Source organism: Accipiter gentilis, chromosome 30 (genome assembly GCF_929443795.1).
Source record: "Accipiter gentilis chromosome 30, bAccGen1.1, whole genome shotgun sequence".
In the NCBI taxonomy this organism is placed as follows: Eukaryota; Metazoa; Chordata; class Aves; order Accipitriformes; family Accipitridae; genus Astur; species Astur gentilis.
Window position 1 is genome coordinate 10,188,804 of NC_064909.1, and position 22,186 is coordinate 10,210,989.

At 41.4% G+C, this 22,186-nt stretch overlaps 1 protein-coding gene across 1 annotated transcript in view; it reads right to left on the minus strand.

Moving 5' to 3' along the window:
* Positions 1 to 8,509: 8,509 nt before the first annotated feature.
* PTPN14 (protein tyrosine phosphatase non-receptor type 14) overlaps positions 8,510 to 22,186 on the minus strand; it is a 488,901-nt gene continuing 475,224 nt past the window's right edge. Inside the window, exon 19 of the transcript XR_007510092.1 lies at positions 8,510 to 8,525. The gene's annotated coding sequence lies outside the window, so the exon portion shown is untranslated. The remainder of the gene's footprint in view (positions 8,526 to 22,186) is intronic.

Below are 22,186 nucleotides of genomic sequence, written 5' to 3' on the forward strand. Positions count from 1 at the left end.
CCGAATATTTATAATAATAAGCCTTTATTGAACGGTGGTGTCCAAACTCAGGGTATTACTTGCAGCAACACTTGGGGTAATGAAGAGTTCAATATTATCAGTCACAGACTTGGTTTTGATAGCAGTGTACTGACTTCTGCTATGCGGAGAGACTAATGTAGCTGGACTGAAAAGGACTTTATAAACAGCAGTTTTGCTTAGGGCATCAGCTGTCAATCATTTACTGCAAGAGCTTGCAAATGAGGTTAGTGTGCTGGGTACGAATGTTATCTGTTGTTTAATCAAGTCCTTGATGCAATCTTCATGGTCCTTCTAGATTCCTGGAGGAGACTCTGGACAGGGATCTAAAAAAATTGTCAAGATATGCACCTGGAATGACAAAGGGTGATAGAAAACTCTAGTCAGATGACATCCTTGGAGAGGTTAGCAAGCCTGTCTTGGTGACAGATGAACTGGAGGGTGATGTCTGATTTTAAAGAGAACGACTTTTACCTGTTTTTTCTGACAAAATGAAGCTGAATGAACTGGAATTTATGAAATATAATCCTCATAAAATTATTTTAACCCAAAATGAAGTTTCCCATTCCATTAAGTAATATTTCAACAGTTTACACTGCAAATGGCCTCTTCTTCAAACTGCACTGCTAAGTCCTTAATTAAAGTGTGATGTCTTTTATAGTGTCTAAGTTGAAGAGTCTACCCATATTGCAGTGGCTGCTACTCCCTTTTTACCACTAGTCCAGTTGATTGCTTTATGATACAGTCCCATGTTTTGTAGCAGCTTGCTCAAGCCTGTCCGTCTCCTGGTGAGGGGACCGCCTTCCTGTAACACTTTCTCTTCTATGAACAGGTAAGGCAGCTGCTGTTGTACTGAAGAGCAAGGAAGCACTCAAGGAATTTGCCAGTTAGGGCTTGTGAGGAGGGAAAGAGTCCAGCAGGGAAGTGGCATTTTCTCTCTGTTTAATAAAAAGGGCTGAAGCCTTCTCTCTTCATCTCCTTCTGCCCTGGTGCAATTTCTTGATAGGATTTTACTTGGTTGCACAGCAAAACTGGCCTTCTGATCTTCAGTGAGGCCCCAGGACCTTGAATAGTAAGAATCACTTTTTAAATTCAACCTTTAACGCAAGGCTGCTATTTTAAATCAGAAAGGACTACTTGTTGGGAAAGGAAAATGCATTTGGTCCCACTTAGACAACGACTTGGAGTTGCTGCGTGCCTGGTGCAAGGGGAGTAACCAGGAGCAGTAACCCTTGCAGTGGCTGTGCAGTTGCTGCCACCCAGGGAATTGGTGGGTCTCTGCCCAGTTTCAGTGGACAGGTGTCATTTCCACACAGTGAAAAAAATGATCCTCCGAAGCAGGCACTAATTGGCCCCCTTGTTGGCAATCTCAGCAGAGATGCCAGAGTGAATGGGCATGAAATCCCACTCAAACCCTTCGTGGTTTTCTCCTCAGGTCAAGGTTGAGGTGCTTTGGCAGAGTAGAGTGAGGAAGGCTGACACTGCTGCTGTCAGTCTCCAGGTCTGTCAAGCTGCCACCTTTTTTAAGCACTGAAACACAGAGGTGTGGGCTTTTAAGATGTGTTTTTATTACCATGTTAAACTTTGTGTGTTCAGAAGTGTTGTCCTTTGGGGGGGTTGTAAATGCCAGTGAACAAGGGAAATTTCTAACCTGCTCCTAAGACAAATACATACAGCAATTTATTACTTACCTGGAGTCTGCCTTTCCTAATGTTTCAAACACACACCATCATAGCCCGTCACTATCTTCTATGCAGAGTAAGGGAGCCCCCGCTCCTTTATATGAGGTCTGTGTGACCCAGAATAATTCAGGCCTACAAGTTACACTTTTTTAATAGATGCCATACAGGACCTGAGAATTTATCATCTAAATAGAAGTTTCATCAAATACATTACTTCAGCATCAAATATATCAAGTGTAGAAGCTTTTTAAGGCAGTATGATGATTTTGGGGAACCTAATTCAAGATACTCACATGAATGACAGCATTGATCTATACAAGGACAATTATGAAAAAAGACTCACTGATTCTTTAATACACACAAATGGTTTGGAAGGGATATAGATTTTTAAGACTCCTCTAGAAGATTGGGTTACAGCATCCCCTGGCACCACATGAAGGCTTTGGTTCAGTTCTGCATTTACGCACAAGCTAACCAGGGAGTCTGTGGGGACAGCCCACAGAGCAGTGAGTCAACAAGACCTGTGACACCAGCTTTTGCAGGGCTTCCTTTCATCCCCTGCAAGTTATTTCTTAGAAAAGACAATCCATTAAAAAGTGTAAGCATCTTGACTACTTTTTCTGAAAGCTTCTGTAGAGAGACTTACAGTCACTACTAATACTGTTTTGGTATGAATTTCTGGCCCAGACCCTGAGGGCTCTTTACTTGCTGTTGGATTTTTTTCTTTTATCCCCCCCCCCCCCCCCCCCCGACACCCCACCCCCCCCAATGCTTTGCAAAAACACAGAGGGTATTAGCTCAGCTGAGAGCAGGTAATGTTGCAGAGGGAACTGTTTTTGTTGTCGTTTTCCTCCTTAATGTTCTTCAAAGCTTTTGTGCTGCAACTAGCTCAAATAAGCGCACTGCTCTAGAATTTGTGCCAGACAACAGGTTTTCCCAAATTTAGTGCTCTCCTTGCAAGAGCTGTACACTATCTCTATCAAACGTTTTCCTGCAGATTTTGATTGTGTGTTTTGATACTCATCTAAAATAGGTTATGGGGAACAATTGAGATGGGGCCCTACCTAAGGAGGTATGCTGTATGTGCTCCCGATTTTGGTGCTTACAAGTCTGCTGTGGGTCCTTCTACTGTAACATTAGTGATACAAATAAAATAAGTCTCAAAGCTGCAGAAAGCTGCTTGTAAGCTGCACCTGTGAACAGCTGAGTTCAGGACAGCAGTGGAAACAAACCAAGTGCACAGAGGTGCCTTTCTTTCCAACTTTCTTTCTATTTCTTTTTACCTGGCTCTTCTAGCAGCTAAGATCATGTTATGTGATACTGGGAATCTGCTGAAGCCCCGGCAAAGAAATTCTGGATTAGAGGTGGGCAAGTAGCTGAATGTGGCCAGAAGAACAAATCCCTGGACTTGGAGAAAGGGAAAGGCTTTAAGAGGGAGCAGCTGCTACTGTGTCTGCTCCAAGGGGCCATACTTCACCAGGAAGTTAAAAAGGTTAGAGTTCAGGGAAGAGTGACAGAAAGAATTATCCGAATGGAAACCTGGTTTGGAAATTGGGAGTCAAGGATCTAATACATTTTGTTCATCAAAGAGGAGGTTAAACAGTGATAAAAATATCTACAGGGGAAAAAATACAAGCAGTAACATAAGCAAAAAATTATAAAAGAGTCCAGGGCTGAAAGGCGAGGCTTGACTAATTCAGACTAGATATAAGGCACATTTTTATCAGGGAGGATAATTAACTGTTGGAACAACTTAAAGGCTGAAGTGGTTGCTCTGTCACTGGAAAATATTGCATGTTGTGCTGTAAGATGTGCTCCAGTTTAATCATGGCTTTTGGATTCAAAATGGGAGATAATAAGGATTCAGACGGTATGGAAGACATGAAAATAAGTGATTACACTGGTGCTTGTCTACTGTTAAAAATCTATGAAGTTTATCAAGTCTGATTTGCACAATATATATTTTTTTCTTTTAGAATTATTGTCAGAAGCAAAAATTTCCTTTTTCATTATATCTTCACATTTTTTATTTTATGACATACACAGTGTTTCTACTAATCTGAAATAACTATTTAAAAAAGAATTATTAAAGAGCTGACCTGTGTTGGTGCCAAACAGTTTTAAGGCACCCAAACTGGAGAGAAGATGATTCTGTCCTGGGAGGTTTAAGTAGCAACTGTCTCAGTCTTTTCACAGTGAAGTACAAAACCCTCCAAGTATAATTCTATGTTTGTATGTGTAATGCATTATAAATATTGACATGTTAGAGAAAATACCAATAGATTAAGGTAACATAAAAAGAACTCAAAATACAATTTTGAAATTAAGCAATTCCTAAATGTAAAGTATTCCAAATTAAATTATGAAATGATGAAATTTTCACCAAAATCCACATATTTTTTTCTATTTGCATCAAGATGGATATGTTTGTGGGAGTACCTATGTAACAGTATAATGTGGAACAGCTGTAAGTGTGACTTTTTTTTTTGCATTTGGAAAGGTGAATCTGCATTCCAAGGATTCAAACAACACCTTTGTTTCCAGCTTGGAATCACTTGTACTGTAGGTATAATCCCAGCTGAATGTCTTATATTCTTGTTTAGGTTTTTCAATTTTGTTAAATTTAATTAACAGCAGTTTTGAAAAAGATGAAAAAAGAATGAAAAAATGAAATGCTAGATGAAACAAGACAAAGGCTGGAAACTGTGATTGCAGGGCTATAACCAGGTGAATTTAAATAAAGGCCAATTAGGCAGCCCCCGGGGAGGGGTTTAAGAGAATAGTTATCATCCTGCTTGGTCAGAAGACAAGCAATAGATGGTTCAAGTGTTCCAGGCTCTGATCCATTAAATTAATTCCCCTGTAGTGGTATAACTGCCAATACATGTCCTCAAAGTAGTATTTCCCCTGAGCTTCATGTTTTAAGTAGTTATATAACTTACAAGGTGTTTCATACTTTTTGTATGCAAAGTCTCTCTCTTCTTCTCTTTGGGCTCAGGTATATGATCAATTTACCGTATATTAGATGGGTTGTGGTCATCACCTGCACTTTGGTTTTAGCTGATGTGTTTTTACCTTATTTACTATAGCAGAGGTACCTATCTGGTCTGGTACCACAGAGTAGCAACACTAAGGCTCATTTACTCTGTTTTAAGTTGAGCAGTGGAATGGTGCGTTGTAAAACTTCTGTAATCTGTGCCTTGGTCAGAAGCATCCAAGGAAGTCATCTAGAAGGTCAGTGAATGTGATTTAAAAGTAGGTGTGAGTGCCAGTTACTTGAACTGTGAAACAGCATGAGTACGTCTTTGTATTAGCTCTCATAAAACAAATAATTCGGGTTAAAAAAAAAGAAAGCAAAGGTTTTACTGGTGATCAGTAAGCATTTAAGTAAAATTAAATTTCTATTGATTTAAATAGAAATGAGATAGGAGTGATATGAATTACATAAGGAAGTATAATAGGAATTACACAGCTGCATTAATTTTATGTACTGGTAAATGTATGAAATATAATTTTATTATAGAGTGCTGCTGGGTATAGCACCATGAATAAATTCTCTTCTGCTGCAATGCCTACAAGACTATGCCAGTTGATACATATTTTGGGTTTGGTTGTTTGCCTTTTATTGTTGCCTCATTCCTTCCTGTTTTTCCTCTCCCCTCATGGTGGCTTTGCCCCTGTTGCATCTGGTTGTAACCTGCATTGTAAATTATCTGAGGTAAGAAGCCATCCATTTAGTAAGTGTGTGTGTAGTGGCTGATACAGTGGAGTACCACAATAATAATTATTCTCTGCGAGGGTACTGAGGCACTGGAACAGGTTGCCCAGAGAGGCTGTGGATGCCCCATCCCCAGAAGTGTTCATGGCCAGGTTGGATGAGGCTTTGAGCAACCTGGTCTAGTGGAAGGTGTCCCTGCCCATGGCAGGGGGTTGGAACTAGATGGTCTTTAAGGTCGCTTCCGACTCAAACCATTCTATCATTCTATGATTCTATGAATAATTATATCAGTCGTGTTGGAGTCCAAGGGACTGCTAATGGATCTCTGCCCAGGGAGGAAGGTTTGTAGGATTAGGTTGTTAATATCCAGCAGAATCCATAGCAGTTGGGAAGGAGCAGCAGATTTATGGTAAATATTGTCCAGAGCATGCAGCTTTGGCCGAAAGGGTCAAGGTGGGGAAAGGTAACCCAACAGGTCTTTTCATAAAGGTCCTGACTTTTGTAATCCCATCTGGGGAAGGAGATGGCTTTGCTTGAGGTAGAGGATGCATCTGGAAACAGATGTAGCTGAGAGTAAGAAGAGCTGTGCTTCTAACCCTGTACTACTGAAGTCGGTGGAATATTTACCTCTGATGTCCACAGATGACCTTATGGATCAGGTCCCACGGGAGGAGTGCCACCTCCCTGCTTCTCACTGTATGGCTCCTGACAGATGATGTGAGCTTCTGCACACCTAGGTCACATGGGGATGTTCCTTTAGATAGCAAAAGTGTCGGAGAGGTAGCCTTGAATGGTGACATATAACTGAACTGCTGCAAAACTGTGAATTAAGTTGGGAACTTGGAACTTTTCCTCATTTAAGGAACTGTGTGAGAGAACAGGGCAGGGTCTGAGCAAAGTCACTGGCCTAGGTGTTGAGAGAGATAATTTCTGAGGCATGGGAAAATCACAAGATAAAAGTATCCTTGGGAACAGCACTGGGTGGTGCAAGAAAATAAAGGTGGAGGAAGTTTCTAGACAAAGCATCCTTTAAAAGTATTACAGTTTTTGATGTGATAAACATCATTCAAAGCAAACAGAACAGCTGCAAAATATGATAAAAATCACTTGAAAGTTCATTGATTTTGCAGTAAAACTGAAAGTACTTCACTTTATAATAATTGTTCCTCTCATGCTTTCAAATCTTGTACTTGAGCTACAAGAGTATTCAGGTCAGGGTTGCATTCAGAAAATAGGCACAAAAAGACAATGAAGCTCAACTAGAGAGATACTTTAATCATGAGCTAATTTACAAACCAAAGCAAAACAAAATCATTTTTGTCTAAGATTATTAGAAGATGCTAATTCTCTGCCTAAAATTATGTTTTTCCGTAACCTAACCCCCCCCCCCCCCAACCCCCCCCCAACTCTTATCTTCCTAATTAAATTTTGTGACTTGGCTTACATGGTCGGTTGGACTTTTTTTTTTTTTCCTTGTCTGAGGACAACATGCATGTGTTATTCAAATATGAGCTCCTCTGTAGTATAAACTCCCATAAACATTGTCCTGATGGTACTAAACTAATGACAGTGCTCTTTGTAATCATTTTCTCTTGGCTTGTAGCTATATTTAAAGTAAGCAAGCGGCTTTTATGGAAGAGAGACACGTGTGAAAATGGAGCCCTGCTAAGTGTATGCAGCCTTGTAAAATTTGTGAGAGACTTAAAAACGCAAAACAAAACCAACACACCCCCCATCAAACCTAGCAATTTAAAGCAATGTTGAGTAGCAAGAACATTTCGGTGATCACATGATAAGGACGCTCTGCATCAGAGCTAGGCAAGGGAAGAATAGAGATTATTCATTTGAATTAAAAATGTGAATATATCCTTTGTTATCTGTAATAATTTTTATTTTCTGGAAATACTTACTAGAGCATTTTTTCTTTTTAATTTATTTTTTTAAACAAGCATGATGGTGACTCTGTGTATGTGCACACGCAAATACTTAGTCACTTGCAAACATTTTATATGAATAAATGGAAGTATTTTGATGTACAATTTTGCATTAACATTTTCTTCAGATATGATTGCATAGCTGTCTTAAAGGTGTTCAGTTCTGTCCTAAGTATGTAGCTATACTAAGCAATAGTGTACATTTCAAGTCTTTCATATCAGTAAACTTCAAACATTAATAATACAGCCCTTCATTTCAAAAGAGTATGCCTGCACCAAGGCAAATGTTAGCAAAGGTACAAGCCCATTCTTTTTTTTTTTTGGATACCTCGTGGCATCTTTTGTGAGGCAGCTCATCCTGTTTTGTCTTTCTCTTTGTTTACAGACTATGCAGCCTGTGCCTGCTGCAGCACTGGCACCTCCGGTGCAATATCTCCTTCTTTCCATCACCCAGGGCAAAGATGGACCTAGACCTTGTACCAGCTGCCTGAGCTGTGGTTCCTGGGGAGTCCTTCAGCTTTGTTTTCCCCGATTTGTTCTGACTGCTGTGCTGCCGGCCAGGCCTGCTGGTGTACAGAACCGATTGCCCACCTTGAAGACTCTCTCTTGCCTGCTCCCCTTTAGTTTGCTCATTAATTAGTGCTCTGTGGATGTTCTTGCTTAAGTGAGTGCTCCCTAAGTCGCTGATTGTGTCCTCTTTCCATGTTTATGGTCGGTTCTTCTAACCATATGAGTCTGATCACCCTGGTGTACTCAGTAAAATACATCTCTCATTACTGCTGTCAGCAGTCTGCAATCCTATCATTGCTGATTTGTCAGGTTTCCCAGGAGCCAGGGCAGTTGTGAATTTCTAGGTTTTTTTAATGCTCCTATATGTACATCAGACAAAGCAACAGTGCAAGTGAGAGTACCAAGTGTTGGAGTGTTACTATTGACTTTTGGAAAACTCAAACCCTCTGCTCTGCTTCTTGCCATTTTGACCTCACTGTGATGCACTGTGCACCAAGTTTCAGAAGCGAACGGTTGCGATAGACTGAAAAGAACCTTTGCAAAAATGAATTTAATATGATACTGTTAAATCTGTGTGAGCCTGTGTTTTTATGCAGAGAAGGCAGAGGAATGGGACTATTATACAAGGTCATATGTATATATGTCCTTTTTTTCAAGGTCTATCTGCAAACATTTGAGGGCAAGTTTAAATGATGCTGCTGAGCCAGTCTTCCCATTTCTTTTATGAAGCAAGGGGTTTGACTGCTCTCAACTAGCGTAAAACCAGTCTGCATTGGAAACAGCCAAATACTGCCTGGTCTGCAATGAAATCGGAACAGCAGATTTTTGAGAAAGAGTGTGCTGTCACTTTTGACTCTGGAAGCTCTCTAATTTCTCCTCCCTCTTATCTACATATCTGAGTTCTCAACATAAATATTTGTACTTTAAGAGGTTTTTTTCCCTTTTAATTTGGTCTTAGAGTAATACTGAGTAATGCCAGTGGAAGAGCATCTCTCAATGCACTCCTGTTTCTGCTGACAGCCAGTGCATCATACAGATGTTATAGCTAACTATACCACATTGAAGTTCTTCCATATGGCCTGTATCTACTTTGTTCCTGAGCTTTGTCTTGGCACTAAAGAAATTAGTTGTACCAAACCCTGGTATTGTGCTCACCTTGCCCTTGTAGACTTCCTGCTGCAAGAGGAAGATGGGATTTGTAGGCAATGACAAGGCATGGGCTGATTTTTGTAACGATGTCCCTCAAAGGGCAGATGAAGCATAGAGTTTTTGGAGCTGCCTTCTCACAGGGATGGTGTTCTTGGGTGCCTCTAAAAGCACAGGACCATCCCAGAACTTTCTCCAGCTGTTCCAGCGCAGCTCTGAAAGAACCAGCTAAAAGATTAACGGCCTGGGCAGCGACTAAATCTGGCCTCAAAGCCATTGATAAAACACAAGTGGCCACCAAGTTCTCACTTACATTGTAATGGCATAGCAGTACACCAAGCTGATTGATGAAGAGACTAAAACATCTACAATGTGTCGTTTCCATTTTAATGTCTTACTGTTCTTCCAACAGGCCTTCAGCGATTGTTTCATGAAGTAGATGTACTAGTCACTGTAGATCAGTCTGTCCAGAAGCTGTATTAGTTACCTCTCACTTCAGGGCTGAGATGTGGTTACAGTTGGCTCAGTATTTGTGTTGTAAGCCATTTTGTGAGACTGTCAAGAGTTACGCCTCTCCAATTTGAGCAAATGTTGGCTCTCTTTTTTTTCTTCTTAATTTAAAGGGATAACGAAGCTGCTTATTCTGTTCTGGAACATAACTAGTCTTCCAAGGTTTGAGAAAACTTCATGATGTCAACACGTGAAATCAAAAGCTCTGTGTTGTAGTACCTCTGATGAGAATTTATTAAGATTCAGTGATTAATCGTCTTGTAACTTTTTGACTTAACCGTCACTGGACTGTTTTCTCCTGGATTTATTTTTGGATCACTTGTAATTCACAACTGGGTAGGGTTTGGTTCATTAAATTGCAAAAGTTTTCAAGCCAATGCTTACATTGTCCATCAATATCTTGGCAGAATTATCCATGATTCTCCTTAATTGAGGGAAGCGGTGAGAATGGGCATCCAATTAGGGCATTCATTGTCTCAAACATCCATTCCTGTTTACGCTTCTTGGAAGCTTTCTCAATGTGCTGTGTTGTACTGGCCTGAGAATTACACTGGTCCTGACCTACTTGGCCTGTTAATCTCGCTCATCCTCTGTCTGTCCCTTTGTCAGACTTTTGTAGTCCGGGATTCTGGGACAAAATATGTAGATGTCTTTGTCCTTTGGATATTCCTTGAAATGCCAAGTTTCTGGGCACTCTAAAACCAGTGAGCTTAATACGTGAGTGAAGAACCAAGCCTCTTACAGTTATTTCTAATGAGAGAAAATTCTGCTTCATGAGGTATTTCTGGAGCACCCTGATGGTGCGCCCCAAGGCACAACGCAGGGAGCTGTAAAGATTACTTTCTTGCTTGAGGTGCGGAGGCCAATTTGCCTTTTTTCCCCTAAATGTTGAATCATGTCTCAGGCAGGATGGCTATGCACTGAGCTGCACATGGCAGTCCTGCTGTGTACTGCAGGGATCCCCGAGGACCCTTAGGAACAGTCAATCATTGATCATTCACAGCAGCCAAACAGAATCTCACACCACAAGTTCACCAGGACATAGGGATGGACATGGACCTGCCCTCCACATGGCTGCCCATCCCAAGGAGGGAGAGTCGTTGGCTGGGCCTGTCCCCTCCCTAGGAATGACCTTTTCTATACTAGAATTAATGTAATGGCACTGGTATGCCCGCTTTTAACAAGTACATTGCTGTCATGGCACCCTGGCTCCTGCGAGGATGAGGCTTGGGAGCTTCTATTGCCTCAGCCATGTTTGCCATTGCTAAAATCAGCATTATGTCCTTTACCACAGATGTCTAGTCTGCTTATTTATCAAGATTATTTCAATAATAATAATAATAATGACCTCCGTGTGCTAATTTCTAGGCATCTAATGAAATCACAGCAGCCTGGCATTGCAGGGGTGAGGAGTGCTGTTAAGTTGCATGAGCTTGAGGCCCCTCACTGGAGAAAGCCTGAATGACCATGGCAGGAGTACTGCCTGGGCAGAGTCCTATGGCAGATCAACACATTAAAAAAGTAGATTTGACACCACCTTTGCTTTGCATCCTGTGATTTGGGGTATTTTCCTGGTGTAAACCAGCCAACATATGCTCACACCAGATCCTAGCCTTGTACAAGTGAAGCCAGATTTGGCCTAACGATGAAAACCCAACTATCTACCTATAACCTTGTGTTTGAAAATGTGACCACAGCATTCCTATGTGTAGCTATGTAAGTGTATTTTAAAAATACATCCATTTGAAATGTCTGTCTTAAGTATAGTGAGAGTCCTATACTTAAGGGATCTTGGTTTAGGGGAGGAGGGTTGGTTAGAAATAATAATAAATTCTGTAGAATATGTGGCCATGCCACATTCAATCTGGTAAACCTCTTATGTCTCACAACCCGATCATGAATTTTCTGTGTCAGTGGGTGTGTAATCACTCTTAATACAATGATTTACAGTTTGTGTGCAGACAACAGATAGATACACTCAAATTAGGAAGGACTATCCAGAAAATGTTATATTTATAATTAATTTACATTCCAACGTTGCACATGCAGTGAGACTAAAATCTGTTAGAGTTCAGGAAAATGTAGCAGTAATTTTCATCTGAAAATCTGTATCATTAAGGAATTGTCCAAGATTAGACCCCTACAAGCATTAGCTTGTGAACACTGGGGGAAAAAAAAAGAGCAACAGCTTTAAGCATTAATGTGGTTAATCCCACAGCGTAGCACTTGGTTAGAGTCAGGATTTGGAATTACAGCTCAAATGGTGATATTTCAAGGGGAAGGTCAGTTTGAATCAGTGATAATACTTCGTGTTTTTGCAGTGCCTTCCGAATAAGAACCTCAGAGGGGTTTATAGACATTAGTGAATTAAGGTTCTCAGATCTCTGCCAAGACTGCAGTTTGATCCCTGTTGTATAGAGGGGGAAAACAGAGTCATGAAGAATTTAAGTCGCCCTGCTGTAACAGCAAAGGGTGGTGCTGTGCAGGGTACTCCTGGATCAGTACAGCTCCGTAGGGAGGTGTGGACATGACTGTGGGGAGCAGGACATGCCACTGGCAGCAGCAGATATACAGTGAAGGGGAACCTCAGGAGGATGAGTTTGGCGCTGGTGTTTTGTGGCTAAGAGTTAGCGCTTTCTTTCATCTTGTTACCTTGTGATATGTTTTACTGCAGCTCCTCAACATGGGCTTCTTGCGGCACTTCCCATTCATGGTGGCTGAGGTGTTCCATGCTGCTCTCTGTCCTGGGAGAGCCCGCTTAACTTCTACTTGGCAATACTTTGTAAAAGAGATCTTTAACTATCAGAATTCAGTGGGAGACAGGTTTTCCTGTCGTTTTGGGGCGGGGGGGGGAGGAATGGACTTCTGTGCTGGACAGGAGAGCTGTTCTTACACAGCAGGAGGCAGGGATAGAAATTGAAGATACCAACAAACATCCTTCCTTGGAGTTCTATATTTCATTTTGGATATCGCTTCCAGTACATGCCTTACAACACAACTTATTGTTCAGAGTGAGACTCAATTGAAATCAATTGCTAATTACATTTATGTCTAAATTAATAAATCACAACTATTCAGATCATGTTCATATGAATAATTTCTATTATGGTAAACATAATTATTAGATTCAGCATTTAATGAACCCTATTGTTCGATATGGCCAGCCGCACTAGGGAAGTGATCGTCCCCCTGTGCTCAGCACTGGTGAGGCCACACCTCGAGTCCTGTGTTCAGTTTTGGGCCTCTCACTACAGGAAAGACATTGAGGTGCTGGAGTGTGTCCAGAGAAGGGCAACGAAGCTGGTGAAGAGTCTAGAGCACAAGTCCTGTGGGGAGCAGCTGAGAGAACTGGGGTTGTTTAGCCTGGAGAAAAGGAGGCTGAGGGGAGACCCTAACTCTCTACAACTACCTGAGAGGAGGCTGTAGCGAGGTGGGTGTCGGTCCCTTCTCCCAAGTAGCAAGCGATGGGACAAGAGGAAATGGCCTCAAGTTGCGGCAAGGGAGATTTAGGTTGGATATTAGGAAAAATTTCTTCACCGAAAGGGTTATCAAGCATTCAAATAGGCTGCCCAGGGAAACGGTTGAGTCACCATCCCTGGAGGTGTTTAAAAGATGTGTAGATGTGGTGCTTAGGGACATGGTTTAGTGATGGACTTGGCAGTGCTAGGTTAACAGTTAGACTTGATGATCTTAAAGGTCTTCTCCAACCTAAACGATTCTATGAAATTCTTGTAACAATTGGGACTAACAGAATATGTTAACCTTTATTTGCCTCAGCTTGGCACCACATTAGACAATGAATTAATATATAAGTGCCTAGAAGAGTTTAATAATTAAGTAGCCATTGTGACTCCTTTGGCCTGTTGGATGAGTTACTTATCCTGTGTCCTTTCTTTAGAAAGCAGCATTCGAAGCAACCCAATAAAAGTCCGTGAAATGCAAACAGGGTGTTCTGTTCGTTGTTGTCCCTCTACCTGTGCAAGTAGCATCTCGGACAGCTTGTGTGCATGCCAGTGAGATTCAGTTACACACATTACCTCCCATAAATGCTTCTGCTCAGCCCCCTTCCTCCCCTTCCCCTGCCACAACCTTGAAAGAGGGAAGAGCTGGGAGCTTCCAGTCTCTGTGGTTCTTAAATACACGCAAGTCCTAAAAGTTACTGTGCTAAAAAGGTATTGTCCAGTAATGCATGTATGCAGATGTGCTGTCACAAGTAAATTGCTATGTTAACTACCTTTGCCTATTTTGCCATTTACATTGCAGAGGACAAAGCCTGGAAATAGTTTCTCTTTGGCAGGCTAGAAGGCAAAAAAAGGAATAGATAGGAGGGAATCCAGGGGATTCAAGTCCCCTAAATGCTTTGCAAATAGGTTTACAGGGAAGCGAAGTGCTGGTATGCTGGAAGCCAGGTCCCTGTTATACACAGCTCAATGGTATCCCATGGGCCTAATGACTAGGGTTTAATCCCATGCAGCCCCATGGAAAGATTTTAAACCCCACATGCCATGTACTAAGGGACTTGGTTAAGGACTTTAATGTGTCTTGTTCCACTCTGAGGAATGTAATCCCTGGCACTGCACAACTAAAAGACATATGGTAACTACAAAGATATTTCCAAGTGAAAATCTTTATGTTCTGGAAAAAAACCAAAATGGGAACAACAAAAAACTGCCGAAGAAAATCCACTTGATCAACTTAAATTATGTCTCTGTAGTATACCCTGCTTTCCATTTTGCATGTTGGACTCCCATGCGTAAGTTTATCTGCTGAGATCCGCCTTTCTCAACATTTAAAGAGGTTTCCATAAGACTTTTCAACAAATGCTATTGCTCCTCGTATTTTAAATAACGACAAGGTGGGACAGGATTATCATCACAGGCCCATTTTTATAGCTGGAAGATCAAAGTATTAAGGGATTGCTCAAGTGTAACAGAAGTTTAACTGAAATGTAAACAACTTGGGATATGGGGAAATGTTCTCCATTGTTGTCCTTTGCAGAGAGTTAACAAATTAGGAATAAAACAAGATATATGCTTATTTATTTCCAGATTCTTTTTGCTAGCCCAGACGTGTATGAGCAGCAATATTTTGTGGCAGTTGCTTGTATTCTATAACAGCAAGAAATAAGTCCCCAAGAAAATGATTTGCTAAGTAGAAGGAAGAAAGGCCAAACTTGTTAAGGAAATAATGTTACTTTCAAGGTTCTCTGGGGATATTAGAAACAATGGAGAGTAAAACAAATATTAGAATTGCATATAAAAGGTACTTGACATTTTCTATCTCTAATGGCTCAAACAGCATTACTGCAAAATGCTGTGATGTTATTCTACTGGCAAGAATACAAAAGGGAGCAGGCCTAGGAGATGCCAGCTATTCATTTTACGAAGAACTCAAAGAACAGAAAAATGAATAGGTAAATTAAATCATAATAAGAGCTGAAGAAATAGCAATGCATTTAGTTATTAAAGCCCATTTAATAGTGGAACTTTCATAATTAAAGTGACTCACCCTGCAGCTAGCAAGAACGCAGCGCCACTGCATGTAGTTTGTGTAAAAGTCTTCATGGACATGCCATGCTCTTTACTCAGACTTGTCCATGTAGAAGATGAATGTTTCCTACTTGTATCTGTTAATATTGTTTTTTCTTTTCCTCTGTTTCTGCAGGTTCTCTGCTTTTGTGCCACAGCTTCTGATTCTGATCAGTAATGCTTCATTCACAAGCTTCTACAAGGTCAGCAGCAGGTGAGCAAACACCATTTAAAACCAGTGCTGGTAATGGGTGGGAGCAGAGAGCAATATGGTGCTGTCCTTTCTTAGACGGGTTTAAACAAAGATTGTGAAAGTAAGGGCTCAGGTACGTGTACTAATGCAAACAGCTGTGGTTCTTTAAGGAATACTGTCCCAGCCCCTGGTGAAACAGAGGATTTCACCCTATCCTGCTGTGTGCACAAACTAACACTGGTGTCTTAAGAGCAAGTCTGTCTTTATATGTAATTTCAGGCCTTGGAGTAAGGTGGGCAGGCAGTGGTGTTGAGATTGTGTGCTGTAAGGTTGGGTTTTTTGTTGTGGTTTGTTTGTCTGTTTGTTTGTTTTTTAACCTTTAGTTATCAGTACCTTTCCTTTGGAGTCCAGGGCTGGTAAGTGAAGACAGGTGTCAGTTAATTTCTTTGGTCAGACTCAGTTTGATGTAGATGTCATATTTTTGGTGCAGAAAGCAAGGCTTTACCCGAGAGCAATCAAGGTAGGAGTGAGGCAAAAGTGGATAGGACATAGAAAACAAGCTGCCCTCATCCCCATACACCTTTCATTGGTCAGAGGTGTCAGGCTGGGCATGTGGCAGGAGTGACTGAACGCTGTGAGAAGCAGTGAAATAACTTCCCAAAGTCAGGGAGAGCAGGGTAGAAAACTGACTTGCTGAGTCGCAATCTGCTTTTGGCAGAAAAGAGATACACAGCATCCCTTGCTCAGAGCAGATTGTACAGTTACCTTTTAGCCCTTTGATAGTCGTTGACAGAGTTTGTTCTGTTCATGCTGCAATACAGGGACAGTAGCTCACAACTTCCTTTAATGTTAGACGTTTAAAAATAGAAGCTAGATGCAAGGATTCCATAAATATATTATTATTAATTAATTATATCAAATATAGCTATTATATAATACAATATGAAAGGTTTTTATGATACAGATGTCTGTCTGCACAGTCCTGGAGACTTGCACTTCCATCTTTTCCATAAGAGGTGGCCTGACTTTCAGGACAAATATTACTCATTAATGCTGAATTTCCACTGTAGTTTTAGCATGGATCTGGTGGAATGGAGGACTAATACATATTTAGACCTATAGCAAAACTGTTCACTTAATATATATATGGTCCCCCAGTTTCTTTCTTTGAAGTTTGATTCTCTTCCTACTTGAACTGTCCTGTTGTTGTTTATTGCTGGCCTTTATTAGTTAATATGTAAGCTTCTCTGTTGATTTACCTGCAAACAGCTTGGTAATTTATTTTGGATATAGAACTATTTTTGCATTACACTTTGGGCCAAATATTACTTGATGATGAACAGCTTACACTGTTGGAATGAAGCTGACTTTTACCCCAGCTGCAGGGTTGCTTGGTGCTATTTCTTTTTTCTGACCAGTGTGCATCAAGGAAGAGTGATGGCAATGGTGCACTTGACTTTGTCAGCTTCTGGCCAATGATACTTTTCAGGCTGTGACAGAGAGATCGTTACATAGGAAATAACTGTAAACCCAGTTCTATTTTTCAGCACTGAATGCTTTTCTTATCTTTCTTACTCTTTTTTTTTTGTATCAGCTGAAAGGAGAAATGGGTTGTTATTTTCTGTGCTTTAAATCAACATCTTCCTGCTATTAAACAGCTACAGTGTTGCTTCAGAACTGAAGAAAACTGATGCCATTTTTAAATTGAGATCTTACATTCTGAGGAAAAAATGGAACCTCCATTTTATGAAACTCTTTCCGTTCTCTTTCTCCTTGTGCTTCAATGTATGTTCAACATGGATTCATTTACCGCTGTGAGATGGAAGAGGAAAGGATGGCCATAAATGCTTTTGGTAGTTGGGACGAGAGGCTGCAGGGATAGGAGGAAGGGAAGACCTTCTTGGAGCAAAGACAACTTATGCAAAACCTAGAGCCTGCAGTGTCACCGATAGTTGGACTGATTTTGTTACAGAGGTTGTCTAACCTTTGGGATTATCTTCATTTCTGTATGGAAAGGAAGAAAAATTGCATGTGTATTTGACAAGCTAACAGAGCTGATGGTGTTATTTTGTTGTGTTTGTAGCTGGACCTTAGAAAGGCTCAAATTCTTGTTGCGATTTGGTCTCTACATTATTCTGTGGCCTTGAAGCAGGCCTTATCCACTCCACCTCAGTATCCCACCAGTAGACTTGATGTTAATTTAATAAATCAGCAAATGTTTCAAAAATGTTTTGAAAAAGTCCAATTCTACTTAGGCATTAGATATCAATCTCACGTTGACTCCCTCAGCCTTCAGTTTGGAAAATGTTAGGAACTGGGGTAGAATATGAATATTTGTTTCACCCTGAAGGTCCATTGCATATTTGGAGGGCTGTAGACATGAAAAGCCAGCACTTCTGCTGGGGCAGCTACCTCCCGTGTTCTCAGGAAGGAACTGCAAGACAGTCTTACCAAATCGAGGGCATGCTCTACTTGAACCATGGCGGGTCTCCCCACGCACTGTAGATCTCTATCCTGTGGCTTAGCCAAGATCCCATCTGGCAGCCAGTTTCCTGCTGCTCTGGGTCAAGGCTGAAAAAGGAGAATTCTTTAGCCTCTGTGTTGCCAAACGGGTGCTGGTGTGCTATACCCCAAATCTCAACACCTCCGAAGCTCACATGTGTAGGGAGCTGCCCCTAAGCCTGGCCATGAGCTGAGCTATACACCCAGCTGCTTCCTCTAGCTTGTGATAATGAATTTTCATTGCAGTGGAATTTAGAAAGGAATTGCTCTGATTCTAAAGCTCATTGGTTGCTAATAATAATAACAATAAAAAGAGCCATTTCTTAAGGACTAAAAACTAATCAGTGAATGTGTAGTTTCTGTGTCTCCTGCAGGTTCTTGTCTTGTGGGGCTGCCAGACCGCCCAAGTCACGTGACTGGCTGTCTGATTTCCGACTCAAGCTTTTCATTTCCTAAATGATAACGGATAAAAGATAAAATCTGGCACACACAGGTAATCTTTGCCATCTTAATATTTGTTAAGCTTTTTGATTTACTGAGAAGTTAAAGTCACTGCAGGTCACAAAACCTGCACATTAGATCTGCTTCATAAAACACTGTGAGTGAATGCTTTAGTCATTCATTTCACCATCTTTAAACCAATGTAGCTGAAGAATTGCACCTCCAATTTATAAATCTTTCAATTTATTTCTGATTCCAGTTTATAGGATGGGACTATATCCAGCTTTTCCCAGCCATTTGTGCATAGCTAGAGAAGAAACCTAACATATTTCTTGCATAATGGAGACTTGATCCAGCTTACTTTTGTTAAATCATCCAAAAGGAAATATTCTCACTAGGAAACTTTTGCACACAGTTAACGTATCCAATCTGAACTGTGTTTTAAATTTCTGCCCTTCTTCTGCGTATAATATCTTTTTCTTCCTCCTCACCCCAATACACACACTCACCCCTCCCTTCTGTGAAAGAGAAATATGATTATCATAGTCTTTCTGTCTCTCTGTTTTGCACATCTGCTCCCCACCCTTTTTCTGAAGGAGACATATGATCCACAGAGAAATTAGAGATGATCTGAACCATTTTGAATACCTACTGCTATGGGATGTGTGGAGGCCCATGGGTAGCTCAGGTTTCACATCTGCCAGCTTTTCAGAGGATGTGATCAAGGGCAGAAATAGGCAGATGATGATGATGATGATGCCACGGAAACTGGTGTGAAGGAAATGGGATCCCTCCTGCCGGAAACATGTGTGCCCCCTAGCCCAAGTCAAGATCATTTGGATGTAGTAGTAAGACTAACACAAAGGAAATTGTATTTTAAATAATGCATTATTAAAAAAAGGGAGCCTATGTCTTTAAAATGCAGCATCTGAGTTACGATCTGCTTTAGATTTGGGCATGGTCTTTGACCTTGGAACGCTGACAGAGTAAAAAAGAGTGAAATGGGTCAAAGAGTCTGTCAGACAAGGTGAGAGATACTGAGCTTGCCTCTGATCTCACACCAACATGCAGTGGTGTAACTCCATTGCCCTCTGTAGATTTATGCAAACATATGGAGAGAAAAACCTGCCCCAGAATGATTCAGTACCAAAATAGACCCTTCTTTTCTATGGCAATGTAAAAGCCTTACAGGAGGAATGCACAAGGTTCCAAAGGGTAAAATTTTGGCTTGGATTAATACTGCTTCCAGCCACCCCAATGCAGAAACTTCTCTCCAATTAGCTGACCTTGATGGATAAATTCCTCCTTTTTATCTTCCTCCAACCTTTCCCATATTCCATCTCTTCTTCTCCTTGATCCTCCTGATAAAGTCAGGCTGTCCTTCCAACTGTGATCAGCAGAGCCTTTAGCCAGTGCATAGCTCACTCTCCAAGGACTCCTGATGCCAGGGGCTCCTTTCATTTTCTCTGCAAATACTTTTTAACAAATTCAAAAGGCCTTATTGGGAAAAGAGTGAAATCCATTTGTGTGTAGTGAAGTATCTGCTAAACGGTGTATGCTTGTCCCCTTGCAGTTCTCAAGGGATTTTTAGGCATGTTCTGTGGGCAGAGCACATGGAATTGCTCAGATGTATTGTTTGCGTAGTGCAATGTTTTTCTGAGTATCAGATCCTAAGAGAGAACTAGGAACACACATAGGTTTTGGAGACTTCCTAGGCTGAATGGGCTAGATTCAGATGGCCCCCGTTCAGAGCCTGACTTTGCCCTTGCAGTACAAGGCAGGTAAGTGTCTGGCCCTCACAAAGGTTCAGAGCACTCGAGCCAAGTGTCCAGGCTCCCTCCATCATCAGTGCAGCCAGGAGAGAGCAATTCATCATGTGGCATCATTCAGACGCTTCTGGTAATTGGTTTTGGGATGAGGCATTCAGCCCAAAGTTCTTCACATATCTGACTTGTCTGGTTAGCCAACTTTCTTTGGGCACTGCGCAAACAGCAGCAAGTGGTAGGCTTCAAGTGCAAAACAGACAAACACTGCTTGAGCTGTGACAGTTTCAGCAGCTCACAACTCAGTCCTCCTGTTGTGGGAGGAGGATATTAGTGGAAAACAGGTAGCCAGCTGTAGGGATATGAGTGGGCATCTGAGAGTCTCTGGCTTTCAGACTAGGACCTGTGTGTCAACAAAGGAATTTCGTCTCTTTGGATAGGAAGAATGGGGGACACCGAGAGACAAAAACGTCAAGAAATCTTTTGATGGAATAAAGAAGTATGCATATGTTTGCACTAAGACATATGCAAGACAGCTATTAGCTGTGCCAATACCAGGTGCTTCACCCTGCTGAATTGTCTGCTGTGCCACAAAACCGCTTTCTGTTTTCTTTTGTCCCTCCAAGATTCAACAAAGAGACATTTTGTTTGAACCTCCCAATTTACCTCCGAGCAGTCTAGCTAAGAAAAAAACCCTGAGAGATGTGACTGCACATGCACACAAGGACAAGAAAGCAGGAAGTATACCAGCTGCGGGGGGGGGGGAAATAAAGAGAGTGCTTGCAGTCCAGGAAGGGCTCTCTGTATTTCTTTCCACGGTTTATTCGTTCACTGCCCTTTGACATCTTTCCCCAGCCACTCCTTCCACTAGATTTTCTACTGGTTTAACAGCAAACAATTACCTCTCCCCAGCTTTGAAGCTATTGTTCCTCATACACTCCTGTCTTTGGGTTCACAAAAACTTTGACTGTATTTTTTTATTAGTCTTAGGTCTCCTGAGTTTTCCTGTAAGTTTTTATATTCTTCACATTTCAGATAACACAGGCCAAATTTGAATGACCCTGGCCTCAGTTTCTAATAAAAAATCTTTTTCCCCAAAGTGCTGGGAAGAGTGTTGCACCTGGTATGGAAACATGTGAAATGCAATCATTTTTTGCATGTCCTCCACCTTAGATCAGGCAGTATTGTCTCATGATGAGTTTTGTCCTGTTTCTTTCTGAAGCCACAAGTTGCCCTCTACCCTGTCTTGAGAAGGTTAAATTCAGCCTTGACATTTCATTACTGAAATTTGGCCCCGCTTTCACTGAAAGGTTTGTAAGCATGATCCGACTTTTCATTGTGTCATAAACCTCCAACCCAGAACTGCCTGATTTTAGATGTGTTACAAACCCTCCCTCGGTTTTCAGTAGTGCGGGTGTTGTGCTGAGCAAGGGTGCTGTGGGTCCGTCTGTGCCTGGGTTTCCTCCCACAGCGAGGATAGGGAGGGCTGGTGTGTACCCTGTTGAAAAACTGCTCTGCGCCTGAGCTGAGCACCCAGGTTGGAAGGGGGAATCGTCACTGGTCCTGTCAGGCTGGATCATATCTTGGGGCTGAAGGCTCGGCATGGTAGTTGTTCCTCCTCCTGGCTTGGCCTTGCCAATGACATAGTGGGGGCTGACGTGGGCAGCCGGCATGCTCACATATCCCTCTTGTGAAGCATCTGTGTGGCATCCCTGAAGGTCTTGCAGAGTGAACCAAACAGTTATCAACAAAATACTTCTGTCATGATGTACACGACTTTTTGCTAATATTTCTCTGTTTACTGAGAGTAATTCCTGGCCTTCATAAACCAAGGTTCATGCTGATTTTTTTTTCCAAATATTTAGTTCTACTATAAAAGAGTACAAACACATGAACTGAAGGAGAATTAGATAGGTAGAAACAGTGTTACTCTGGCTTTCCTAGAGAATTTAGGACAGGGCAGTAGAGGCAGACAGGAAGATTTAACTTAGATTTTCTCACCTTGAAGAATAAATCTTCAAGAAGGAAAGTACTTTGGAAAGTCCTGTGACTGAGTTTTGGGAAAGTGAATTCATCCGCTCTGTTTCACACACCACAACTTCTTCTGCTGAACTAATTTTTTCTGAGCTCCTGGTGACTTTCACTGTTAAATGATTTCTGTATGCCACCATCTCCAGGTTTTCTTTCTGCTAAAACATTCTCAGGGTCTCCAGCAATCACTAAAATTACCCATCTAACTTC